Raw genomic sequence first — 12785 nt, 5'->3', positions numbered from 1 at the left:
AGCGAACAGCTCCGGACTTGAAAAGAAAAATCTCATAAAATGCTGTTTTCACAGATTTTACATGCTGGTCAAACTAAACTCTTTGAGGTAAGAGCAGAGACTTCACTTGTTAACTGTTAATTAACAGGTTATCTCCCAGACCAGAGACCTTTGTCTCAATCCGCAAAAGGAACAAGCGATCTGGACTACATTGCTCTTCAGGAACTAATCACCAGGTCTTTTCCTGACAGACACCTGTTTTCAAGGGGTGTGAAGCTTTCTGATAACACCCCAAGGAAAACACCTACATTACCTTTCACTTTTCAAATGCTGCCCCATTTTCCCCACCAGCTCCAGATGAGCAGATGAAAGACGAATTACCATCACCTACAGAGCTTTATTTCAATTTGGATAGCTACTACTCTGCTACGACATGAAATTAATTCACTTTTCCATACTAAAGACCACAACAGAAATACTTGTAAATAATCCTACTGTAAGAACTACCACGGTCCCAATCACTGTAATACCTGAATCTCAATAAATAAAGCACAAAATCATCCATGGGTCACTCCCACCTTGATCTACCTTGTCCACGATGAGAACAGTGAACAAAATAAGCAACACATAGAGCTCTGAGAGCAGATCACCACCTATGGCTGATAACCCCATAGAGCAATTGGCACGAGTGAGCCATAGGTTAAGTGTTTTTGTTATTGTCAGTGCTACAGGAACATACTCCTTGTTTATATCACAGTAGCAGCTAAAAACTCAGTCAGGGACACATCTTATACCTTACATATTATACAGACAGAGGAGAAAAAAACAAGTAAATGCAATTCCCTTAGGATAGTAATTAAAAGGAGAAGCATATTCCCTTCATTAAATTTAGGTACCTGAGTTAAGATGCTAATCTGACCACAATTTATATATAACAGAGAGTGCGGAGCAGCCTAAATCCATGTTTGCAGGAATGCGTGTGGTTCTCTTAACATCAGGCGGAGCTTAGGGTCTGAACTAAGGTTTCACTAAACAATCCGAGGTGCAGTGGAGTGAATCGCCCTCCTAGCTTAGCCAGAATGAAAAAATGCAGACAAATCAAATGGGGAAGGTAGGGCGGAAACATGGAAACAGAAATTAACTAAGTGTAGTGGAAGAATGAAATCCAACTAGCTATTTATCCAATTAATTCCTAATACTCATTATTTCTAAAAATCACCATCGCATCAGTGGATATAGATGTTTGTTATAGCTACAGTATTTGAATCACAACTGAATTTCAGATGAGCAATTTAAAATTCTTGAAAGCGAGCTGCATTTTGTGTGCCACTGATGTTAACCACACCACCCCAAGCCGCACAGTTCACAAGCTTTGTATCTTTTCCTGTGTACACACAAGCGTGGGAGCTGCTGCCACCACAGGCAAGCATGAACAAAAACAAGTTTAAAAAACATCATGATCCTAAAAGAGGGATGCATATGGCAGGGCAGCCTGAACGAGAGAGCAGCAGCTTGTAACTTCTCGTTCCAGTGTTTTAGACGGGGAATTTCCAACCGATGTTTAAAATAACTGCTATGAGCTTAATTTAAAGATCACAGGTACTATCTAAAGCACAGTCTGCTTTCAACTTCTGCTATGTGACAGATGTCAAAGCGTCAACTGCTATGAAAATCACTTTAGTACATGCAAAATAGCATCTTAATGTTTAGGGAACCAAACCAAGGATTTCAGCCTCATTTTATTTTCTGAATTACTTCACGCGTGAAGTCGAGACCAAAGAAAGCCAGTCTATTTACAGACAAAACAGCTCACAAACTTTTAACTGCGGAAACCCGTTCGACCTCTCCGAACTCCAGGCTCTCACGGTAACTACATGAAACGAAACCACCATCAATCATCACAACCCGGCGTCTCTTAACACATCCCAGTTACCTCACCTCGCTCCCTTGGGGAGCCAGCGAGCTGCTGGGGCACTGACACCGGTGCTTCTCCCCCTTGCAAAGCAGCAATAAGGAAAGGCGAGAGGCAGGAGCTACCGGCGGCTCTGCCCGGGCCGCCGCGGGGCTCGCAGGCCGAACTTGCCGGTGCCGTCTCCCGGGAGCAGCAGTTCCCATAGAAACCAACGCCGGGGCCGGGACCGCGGCGGGGAGCGGGGGGGAACCGCTGCCCGGCCCGGCTGCCCGACAGCGCCCGGCCCGGCTGCCCGACAGCGCCCGGCCCCGCCGCCCGCGGGGCTCTGGGCCCACCCGGGGAGCCGGGCAGGGCGAGACTGCGCGAGATTATATTCTTGAGGAAAAGAAATTAAAAAAAAAAAAAAACCACAAACAAAAACGAAACACTCAGCAACAACAAACGCCTCACCGCTCTCAGAGGGTAACAAATATAAATAAACGCGCTCGGCTGCAACAGAAACCTGGAGCGTTGCTGCCCCGCACGGCCGCCCGCGCCCCGCCGCCCCGGGCCCGCCGCCAGGCCCCGCGGGGCGGCCGCGCTGACAGCTCCGCGCCGCCGGAGCTCGCCCTCCCCGCACCCCCTTCCCCCGGCCGCTCCCCGGGGACGAGGCCGCCGGGGCGCGGAGGAGCCGCCCGGCCGCTTGTACCTGTTGCGCTCCGCTCCGCCCGGGCGGCTGCGGCTGCCGCCGACTCCTCCGCCTCCCGCGGCGGCGGCGTCAGCCCCACAACATGGCGGCGGAGGCGGGGGCCGCCCGGGAAGGAAAAGGGGAGGGAGCCGGGGCCGGCGGGCACGGGCTGCGGGCGTCGCTGGGCGCCGGCCCCGCGCCCGGCGGTCGTGTGTGAGGGGTGGGAGTGCCCTCGGCGGGGCTCGGCCGCGGCCCGAGAGGCGGGCGGGCAGCCCCGGCGAGGGGGGTGTCAGCACTGGGGGGGGCGAGGAGCCTGAATGCGGGGTCGGCTTTCCCTGAGGTGCTGCCTCCCGGTTTGGCCCAAACGAACCGAGTAGTTCTGCCGGGATCCGGGGATGGGAAAGACAGAGCTGTCCAGATGTCTTCACCAGCTCAGGTTGCTCAGAGCCCCGTCCAGCCTGGCCTGGGATGTCTCCAGGGATGGGGCATCCACCACCTCTCTGGGCAACCTGGGCCGGTGTTTCACCGCCCTCAGCGTCAAAACTTTCTTCCTCACGTCTAACCTGAATCTCCCCTCTTCTAGTTTAAAACCATCGCCCCTTGTTCTGTTGTAACGTGTCCCCAAAGGATGATTCCTGCAAAGTCATGAGCTACCGATTACAGACCTTAACTAACAGAAAGTTTACCCACATCCTTACTGAAATTTTTCTCACTATTGATTCCAACCACTGTCTTCCCATCTGCCCCATAAATTACTTTTTTTATTTATAGTTTTCTAGCTGTGTATGTATTTTTAAAAAGGTAATAAACTCCAGTCTCAGACTTACCTCAACTGTTAGTTTCTTGTGGAAGCTGGAAAGCTGGTGCCTCTGGTTGGATCATTCTGCTGGAGAAGGACTTCCAGATTAAGCTACATTTTCCACGCTGTGCACCCCGGGGAGAGGGACAGCAGCACCCTTGGGTGCTCCTCAATGGGAAGCGTGTCTCGCTGGGCTGGGAGGAGCAGGCTGGCACCAGGAGCTAAATTCAGCTGGTGCCAGGCACTGCTCAGCGTACTGCAATATGTATCTTTCAAAAAAAATTAAAGAATCCTATTAGAAAGCAAATGCATGAAAAATGCCATCATTTTTGAACATTAAACATTGTCCTTCAGCGAGTGGATCTCGCTGTGTACGGAAGATTACAGCACCTTTCTGCTATGTTTTTGCCATGTAGATAATTACATATCACCTTTGTACAGAGCAGATTTTTCCAGTGACTCATTCTTCTGGGTTCTTAATGAGCCTTTCCAGTTTGTTACACCTTTTGTCATTCATCGTGATTCCACAATAGTCATGTTATTGTGCCATGCAATGGTCACAGCCACATACTGGCACATACTACCCTCAGTATTTTTGCTTAGACACCTAATGTTTGCATTGGCTGTTACAGCTGCCACATTGCATTGGCAGCTCACATTCATATATTTATCCCTCATGATCTCCTCAGCCCTCATCTGATTTAAAGCTTTTGAAGATACAGTATTTTCCTTCTTCACTCCCAGCCCAAAAGCATGCTTTGTATATTTGTTCCTATGCACGGCCAGCAGCCTCAGCTTTGATGCATAGATATTTGCCATGTAGGTGGATTAAAACACATGTTATTCAAGGGGCACTTGCTGACTTTGGGATTTAAATCACTCAGTAGCCACCAGCCCAGGTGGGTTTGGCTGTTTTGAAGTGACCTGCAGACTTTATGAGCAATGAAATTCCAAATAATTCTGATAACAGAGCAGCCCTGGGTAAAGAACAGACTCATTCGGAGCCCAGTTAAAAAGCCTCTCATCTGACAATTTTTCATTTTAATTACTTTCTAATGTCTCTTAAAATACAGCCTTTAATCTGTTTAGTACATATTATAGTTCTAAATTTGACTTTGTTGAGTAGGTAACACCTACAGCCTGCTTTGGATTGAAGATAAGTGCTTGTATGGACATAACAGTCTACAGGTTCATATTGTTGAGAGGATTAAGATAACAATAAACCAGATAAACATGTTTCTTCTCATAGGAAGTAAAAGATCAGGTTACTGATTACAGTAGTAAAGCATTAGGAAGGGCAGTGGAAAAATCTATCAACAAAAGTCTCTACGAACAGGTTAGACAGATACCTGTGAGAAGTGCAGTAAATATAGTTGATCCTGCCTTGAACAGTGAATGACGTGTCTTCTCAAGGAACCTCCCAGCTCTTTTCTTCCATAATTAATGTTACCGCTGGGTCTTGGGCCCCGTCCTGTGTGACATGTGTCCCACTGGACAAAAGGCCGCACAGAAAACCAGGGGGAGAGTTGGGAAGCAGCACCAGGTGCTGGGTATGTGGTCAGGCATGTATTTTGTGTGCATGATCAAAGGGAAGATTAATCATACGGGGGGTAAGTTTTAATGTATATTTAGTTGATTTTAATTTTATATACAGTTCTGCAACTACTTAAGCCTATGGCTAGGTTAGAATATGACCTTTAGTTACTCATTACCTGCTCTGCTGCCTCCATTGCTTCTGTTGCAAACTGCAGCAGAAACAAGGGAGACACCTGGAAGCTCTAATATCTTAGCTTTGCATATTGCATAACGTGCAAATTTTGTACCCTTACAATGTTTAAAACTATCAAGTACATATTTTAATATTTTGCCTTCTTCACTACTGGGAATGAGACTTCTTATATGATATTGAAAAAATCCCTAATTACTTCTCTACCCCATCTGAAAACATACTGTCATCTGAAGATAAGTTATTAAACTTACTGAAAAGAATGACAGCCAAACACAGCTCTTAACCATTGCTTTTGAGGTGACAAAGTGCACAAAGCAGGAAGTGTATAAACGACATTGGGATACTTGATTCTGTAAATATGACAGATGGGAAGGACCCATCTGTGCTATTAATGTTATGTGAGATGCCTGTAGACAAGCAGCAATGTTGCTCATTTTAAGATAATCACAGATGTTGCCCGGTACCTCCTCTGGTACAAAACTGAAGCCAGGAAAAGCTGCAATATTGTGAGCTTTGTTGCCTGGGAAGGCAGAAGTCAGAGAGAATCCAAAATTCAGCTGACTCCCTAGAGAGAAAACCTTGAGTAAGTAATGAGCATATCAAAGCTTTATGTATTCTTATTCTAGACAAGCTGAATGTTGTTTCATCTGCATTACCACAAACAACCAGAGCTGATCTGAGGTATTAAAACAATAAACATCTGTAAGATTAATTAATTAGCAGGAAGAGGAGCAGGACTCACAGGCTGCTGTGAAGACACATTTGAATGCAGCAGCCCCTCAGTCACCCTTCATTGCAACTGGAGAGTGTAGACATCCAAAGTTTAGTGTGAACTATAAAAAATGCACCCTTAAAGTGAAGCTGAACTCTTACCCAACCTGAGAAGACTCATACAGAGCTGTTTTTTCAGTCGTGTCTGAGGCATAAACTAGTACTACATCTAGTTTGTATAAATTTTTTGTTTTGTTTTTAACTAGTAACCATGTTATAATTTCTTTAAAATGAATAATTTCGTCCTCTGGTTTGCTAGAATGAAATTTGTTTCCATTCAGAGTTTGACTGCTGTTTAAAATATGTTCAAAGGAAAAACTCTACGTTTATGAAGGAGTTTCTAAAGGCACTGTTGCAGATTCTGCCTTTGGGCATCTCTGGGTTTTGGGAGAGTGTTTTTTGCAAGCTCCAACATGCAGTTTTGGGGGCTGATGGCAAGTACTAGGTGAAATGGAAGTCCCCTCTGGTGGTAGTTAGAACCTTCTAGCAAGGAGCAGACAGTGGCAAAGCAACTTAAAACTGCAGGAATGAATTTGTTTGTCTCAGAAGGCCATTAAGGTAAGGGAAATTACTTAATAATAACTAATGAGTAATAGAAAAGGCAGCTGAAAGGAGAAGAAACCGATGGTACGATAGCATAGAGACTTGTTCCAGACACAGGGGCAGGGCTGCAGCACAGCGGCTGCCCAGAAGTGACCGAATAAGATGAAATGTGTGGGAGAAGCAGAAAATAAGCAAGATTTACTCTAAGCAATGCCTCATCCTCTACTACTACTATGTTATAATTTACTATCCTGCATGTCCTTGTCACATCTGAGCCAAAAGCCAACACACAACAGCAAAACCGAACGAGATATAATGAAGATGGAGAAACTAGAAATAATAAAAGCAACTCAATTTTCACATTAAAGCTTTACTTTTTAATCATTATCTATCCTCAATTTCCTGTTACAGGCAATTTTGCTGCCTTTAGAGGAGTAAGGGAAGATCTCTACTGACAGCAAAGGAGATGACAAGTAACATTGCTTAGCCTGAACTGAGCGCCAGTAGGTAATAGGACTTCTTCCTTGCTCTTGGTTTGCTCCATAATATTGCTTATTTTCTCTGCTGTGCTGCAGGAAAACACACCAGAAGTGAATGCTTTATTCTCCCTGTCCAAGCCCTCTGACCAGTCAGTGTCTAAGCTTGTTGACAGACACATTTCTGCAACTGTGTGTTTAAAACATATAAAGTTAAGCCAAAACATAAATGAACATCAGAAATCAGTTACTGCCAAGAATAAACCATGTTTTGTGGACAGTTACTGACCAGGGATCAAGGAATGTAGAGTAAAGCAACAACTATTTCTGAATGGTCAAAAAGCAGTCATTGCAGCATAGCAATCTGCACAGGTTCATCACGTGGTGTCCTGTTTAATTTTCCTTGCTAATGAGAGGCATTTCCTCATCTGGAGAGTCCAGCTTGTTGTCCCAGCTATAAAAAAATACTTAGAAACAGCCACACCTACTTGATGATTGACAGCTCTGACCCCTGTATTCGATTCAACTCTATTATTCATGCTAAATTTCCTTTTGCGCCTCCTCTTTTTCCCCTCAGCTAATACAGAAACAATGAGCTGCTGCCAGGTGTCATTTTTGCATCAGTATTCAACTGTTTTCTTCCTTTTGAGCAAATGCTAGATACTGTCTTTAGCCTAGGTCTTTATTTAAATGTGGAGGCACAAAACACAATGGGATAAACAAAAGGACAAATTAATATTTACTTTCCACACCTCACAAAACAGGAGTGGTTATTGCCAATGTAATAATTTATCAAAAGGTATAGAAGGCACAAAGCACACGCTGCATCAAAAAGACACTTCTAGAGATGCTGGTTTGGATTCTGAACCAGAAACCCACACAGTTTTTAAAACAACAAATAGTACGTGCTACTGTATTAATTTGCAGCATTTTCTGTTACTTAATAGCTGCATAAAATACAATATCCATGTCCCAACTTTGTTCCCTGCCAAGCACAGATACTATTTTGTAGGGGATGGAGAGCTGGATTGTATTCGTTCAAAGAGTGGCAAAGGCTTCTTTGCCTACCGCACTGAAATGATTCTAAGGTTTACTGAACATCTGTGTAACCATAAAGAAAGCAGATTTCCAGACAGGCCAGAATGTGTTGTGGAGGAAGGCAGCGCTGACTCATGCAGACTGAATTATGGCAAATCAAATTTTGCCAACTGCTGAGCGGACACATGAGTTTTAGTTGCAAAACTTAACTGCAGTGCAGGTAGGCAGAAATATTCAAGTACACATGAATTTCATGAGTTTCAAGTGCTGACAATAACACAGTAGTGGGGCTAAGCAAGGCTATTTGTTGCAATTTGCAACACTTATGCTGTAATTAGTAAATAATACCTTGGTAAACCAGAGTTGCAAGTTCATTTCAGATGCATTTGTTTCTCCACACTCATGTTTTAACACAAGCCAAGAAGCCAGTCTCATACCAACAGGCTGGTATCCCTACTGCATTTGCCATAAATTATTTTTTTCCCAAAGCTTTCAGTTTTAGGTGCTAGAAACATGTCATTTAGTACATATCGTTAGGTTATGTGGTAAAAGCTCGTGTACATGCCCACAGAGAGACAATGGTGGGGAAAACCAAGCAATACCCAGCCCAGCTACTCATCACCGGAGCCATCAGCCCATCAAAGACCCATCTCCACAAGCCCAGAAGAGTGCAAGGGCACAATGAACAGAATCACAGCATGGTTGGGGTCAGAAGGGACCTCTGGAGATGATCCAGTCCAACCCACCTGCTAAAGCAGGTTCACCAGAGCAGATCACACAGGAATGTGTCCAGGTGGGTTTGAATGTCTCCAGAGAAGGAGACTCCACAAGCCCTCTGGGCAGCCTGTTCCAGGGCTCTGGCACCTCAAAGGAAAGAAGTTTCTCCTCATATTCACATGGAACCTCCTGTGCTTCAGTCTGTGCCCGTTGCCCCTCATCCTGTCGTTGGGCACCACTGAAAGGAGTCTGGTCCATCCTCTTGACACCCACCTTGAGATATTTATAAACATTGATGAGATCCCCTCTCGTCTTCTTTTCTCCAGGCTGAACAGCCCCAGCTCTCTCAGTGTCTCCTCATAAGAAAGATGCTCCAGACCCCTCATCATCTTTGTAGCCCTCTGCTGGACTCCCTCCAGTTAATTCCTAGTCCTTTTTAAACTGGGGAGCCCAGAACTAGACACACAACTCCAGATGCGGCCTCACCAGGACAGAGTAGAGGGAGAAGAAAACCTCCCTCAACCTGCTGGTCACACTTTTCCTAATGCACCCCAGGTACAGTTGGCCTTCTTGGCCACCAGGGCACATTGCTGACTCATGGTCAACCCCTGGTCCTTCTCTGCAATGCTGCTTTCCAGCAGGTCAACCCCTAACCTGGCAGGGTGACAACCCAAGTTACAGACTCCAGAGGAGCAAACACTCTGTCTGCGCCTTTCCCAGGGCTCTTCCAGCAGAACCATCAGCCCCAGGGTCCAGGCGTGAAACTCCTCAAGGTAAGTCTTGGAGCAGCCCTCCAGGACGACAGGGGTTACTGCCTTAGGGATGTGCTGCACTTCATGGGATGCAGGTGAAGGGCATTTTAGCATTGCACAGGACTTGTGGAATGTTTGGGGGAGGAATCAAAAGTGGGGAAAGGGAGGAACAAGCGTGGAAAGTAGAGGTGACTTGGGGGGATCGTATGTTCCAATGCCAGCAACTGGGGAGACTGGAATCCAGGGAGCAGTACTACTCTTAAGTAGTGCATCTCATGGTGTGCCTCTCACCTGAATTTTGTGAGGTTCTCTGGAATTACGTGTTGCTTTTAAAGGCTGAATGAGAAAAGAAACAACTTTGAAGTGCATCTTCTCAGATCTTTCCGGACATTTTGTAAGTTGCTGTGAAATTGAAAGTTTTCCAGATTGAAAGATTTCTGAAAGGATGCAGGCATACTATAGTGGAAATTAGACAGGCAAAGCACTACATGAGAGTAATGATTAATAACATAATTGATACGATCAGGGATTCACTGACAGGGCAAACAGATGGCTTTGGTTTGAAGTCTACACAAAAGGTCTGTGTTGATGAAACACAGAATTTTTCCCCTGACTGTGACTCTTGCTCACCAGATGTAACGCTGATAGTCTGAGACACTGCTGCCCTCCTCTGCCTGACATTCTGCTGGACTTTTCTGCAACAGAAGCAAAGACAAACTCTTCTCCCAGCTGCTCCAACTGAAAACACTGTGCTGTACCTCCAATTAGTGGCTTAACGTTGTTGCATTCAGAGGGCTGGATCTAGTTTTGAAGCATTTTGCCAAAACTGAGTTACCCTTTTCGATTTAGGGTTTTTCTGCACTTAAAAGTTGTTTTTGAAGAGTGTTAAGTCTTTCAGAGCAAGTCACTTTGTAACTTACGCTGACTTTAAAGTTTAACAGAGTTCAAGTCACAGCTGAAATAAATGGAGTGTGAAAAGAGACCACACTATCAGCCATTAATGTTCCACTTGAACTTTCATGCAAGGTTTGTCTTGCTTTCATGCTGCTTCTTGCTTTGGTAAGAGAAACCTGCAACAATTTACTGATCTACTTCACCGATCTCTTCAGAGCCTTTCTGAAAATTCATTTGTCTGAAGAATGTTATGATGGTGAGACTGCAGAGTCACTAAAGCAGCATCAGTTGTCTAATAACTAATGGTTCTAATATTTCTGTCCAATAATCTTCACCTGTTATCTTTAACCTTGAACTCTAAATAGTTTAAGGCAAAATTATCTTTTTGTCCTATGTCAGCAATGTCAGGAAAAGGGCTTTTACTTCCTAATAAAATAAATTAATTAGCACCTGACACTGTCAGTCCTTCCAAAGAGATACTATGCTGCATTGCTGCAGTTGAATTTACTTTTCCTATTCTGCACTGGGATCATCTTGATTGGATGCCACTGCCGAGATTAATATCTTGGCACTTTGCACATGTATTAATTAACTGGAGTGACAACTGCAAACATGGCAGTTTCAACCTGCTGGAAACAGCAAGTGTATGATTGTCACGTCCCACGTTTCTGCCACGCTGAAGTCCTGGACCATTTTGTCTTACAAGGAGCCAGCTCAGTCCTGCCTAAGTAGCACTCGCTAGATTGAGAGGATTTAAAATCAGATGAAAAAGAAGAAACTCTCAAGACTTAATAGAGAGTTACAGCGAAGTAAAGGAGCTTTGTTGCTGTTATAAGAATGTCAGAATAACATTAGGTTCCTGGGAAAACTCACAAGATCAATGTTTAGCATCGTGAAGTCTTCATTAGTGCTGGAGTAGTAAACAAGAAAAAACTTAATCAGCATTATTCCAGGTCAGTCTATATCAGGAAACTCTGAATTGTCCAGGTTACAATGGATAAATTCAATACACTTATGCATCCCCAGATTATCCTGGATCTCATCCCTCAGTCACAGAAACCACACAGTGCATCAATTCCACAGCTATAAGTCACTTTTGAATCAGAGCTTACAATAAGTCCATTTTAGGTGCAAATCTATAGAAAAGTTTAGTTCCAATGCTTGCAGAACTAATTCGTTTTTTCCCAGGACCCCCAACCTTCTTCAGTGCAGAAGATGAATGCTTGCAAGACAAATGGTGCTTATTAAATTGTTACCTTAAAGTTTTTGTAATCCTCGTCATTTATTGTATAGCCTTGAACTTTATTTAATACATTCCATTAAGAACCAGTACTGAGTAAAAATATATTTTAGTTATTTTTCTCTTGGGTTTTTATGTTGCTCTTCCTGTAATGGGCGCTTCACAAATAAAGCTGCTTCTTCACAAGAATCCTGAGGGAAGTTTAATATTAGCACCTTCATCTTACAGATAAAGGACAGAAAGGTGGAGCAATTTAAGCAAGAACATTTCAAACATCTGCTATTCTTGGTTATTTCTCTTGAGATACAAAGGCCTTACTTGAGGGACTTGCTCTTTGTAGCTGTCGTGGTTTCTTTTGAAGCTGGATGTGTTTCCTTTCCATACAGCTGAGTCAGCACCATAGAAATGGGAGGCTGGCACCAGCTACAGCACAACGCTTCACCATGCAAAGCAATTTAAATCATCCCACCTTCCTCCTGTTCCCAGCCATGTGTTCCCCTCCCCTCGCACCAGCGCTGGCACCTGCAGCAAGATAAACGTAAAGAAAAAAAAAAGGTGTGATTAGTTTTTGACAACAAGCTATGGAATAAGCTTCGTATTTATAATAATGTAGTAATATAAAGTATTTTTATTAATTATTGGTTTATATTACTTACAATTATGAAATATATATCTATGAATAATTATGCATTGGTAAATATCTATTCATATATTAATTTACATAGCATATAATAGTAAAATATGTGAAGTAATTATTAATTGTATAGTTATTGCTAATTGCCATTATTTATAATTTATTTTACATTTTTAGACATTATTATAAATGATTATAAATTACTATCAATTACGTATATTATAAATGATTATAAATTACATATATAACAACAAAACTGTGTTTCTCCTGATCTCACAACCAGCAGGGGCAGCACCCACCACGGCAGCCCCCGCTACAAACAGGTCCAGTGCCCTTAAAACAAATCCCATTTTTACGCGTTTATGATTAATTAATTAGAGCAAAAAGCCTCCTGCTTCCTACCTGCGGGACACCTCCCGTGTCCCCACAGCACCCGCTTCCGCCCATCCCGGCTCCTCAAGGGCTAAACGCGGGGACACGCCCCCTTCATTCTCATTGGCCAGGGGTTGCCCGTGCCCCGCCCTCCTCCCGGTGGGACGAGGCGAGGATAGGCCGGTTTGCGCCGCGGGGCGGGGTTTGTGCAAAGCGGGGGCGGAGCTTAGGGGTCGCCGCGCAGGCGCGCGGGGCAGGCGGT

General features: G+C 44.1%; 1 protein-coding gene across 5 annotated transcripts in view; it reads right to left on the bottom strand.

Moving 5' to 3' along the window:
* The window catches only part of ITSN2 (intersectin 2), an 85514-nt gene extending 82854 nt beyond the window's left edge, over positions 1-2660 (bottom strand). For all 5 annotated transcript variants that reach the window (XM_065632979.1, XM_065632981.1, XM_065632980.1 and 2 more), the window contains exon 1: positions 2580-2660. The gene's annotated coding sequence lies outside the window, so the exon portion shown is untranslated. The remainder of the gene's footprint in view (positions 1-2579) is intronic.
* Positions 2661-12785: the final 10125 nt, after the last annotated feature.

The sequence above is a fragment of the Caloenas nicobarica genome, chromosome 3 (assembly GCF_036013445.1).
Source record: "Caloenas nicobarica isolate bCalNic1 chromosome 3, bCalNic1.hap1, whole genome shotgun sequence".
Lineage (NCBI taxonomy): Eukaryota > Metazoa > Chordata > Aves > Columbiformes > Columbidae > Caloenas > Caloenas nicobarica.
Note: the sequence above shows the minus strand (reverse complement) of the source record. Positions and strands in the feature narration are given on the sequence as shown.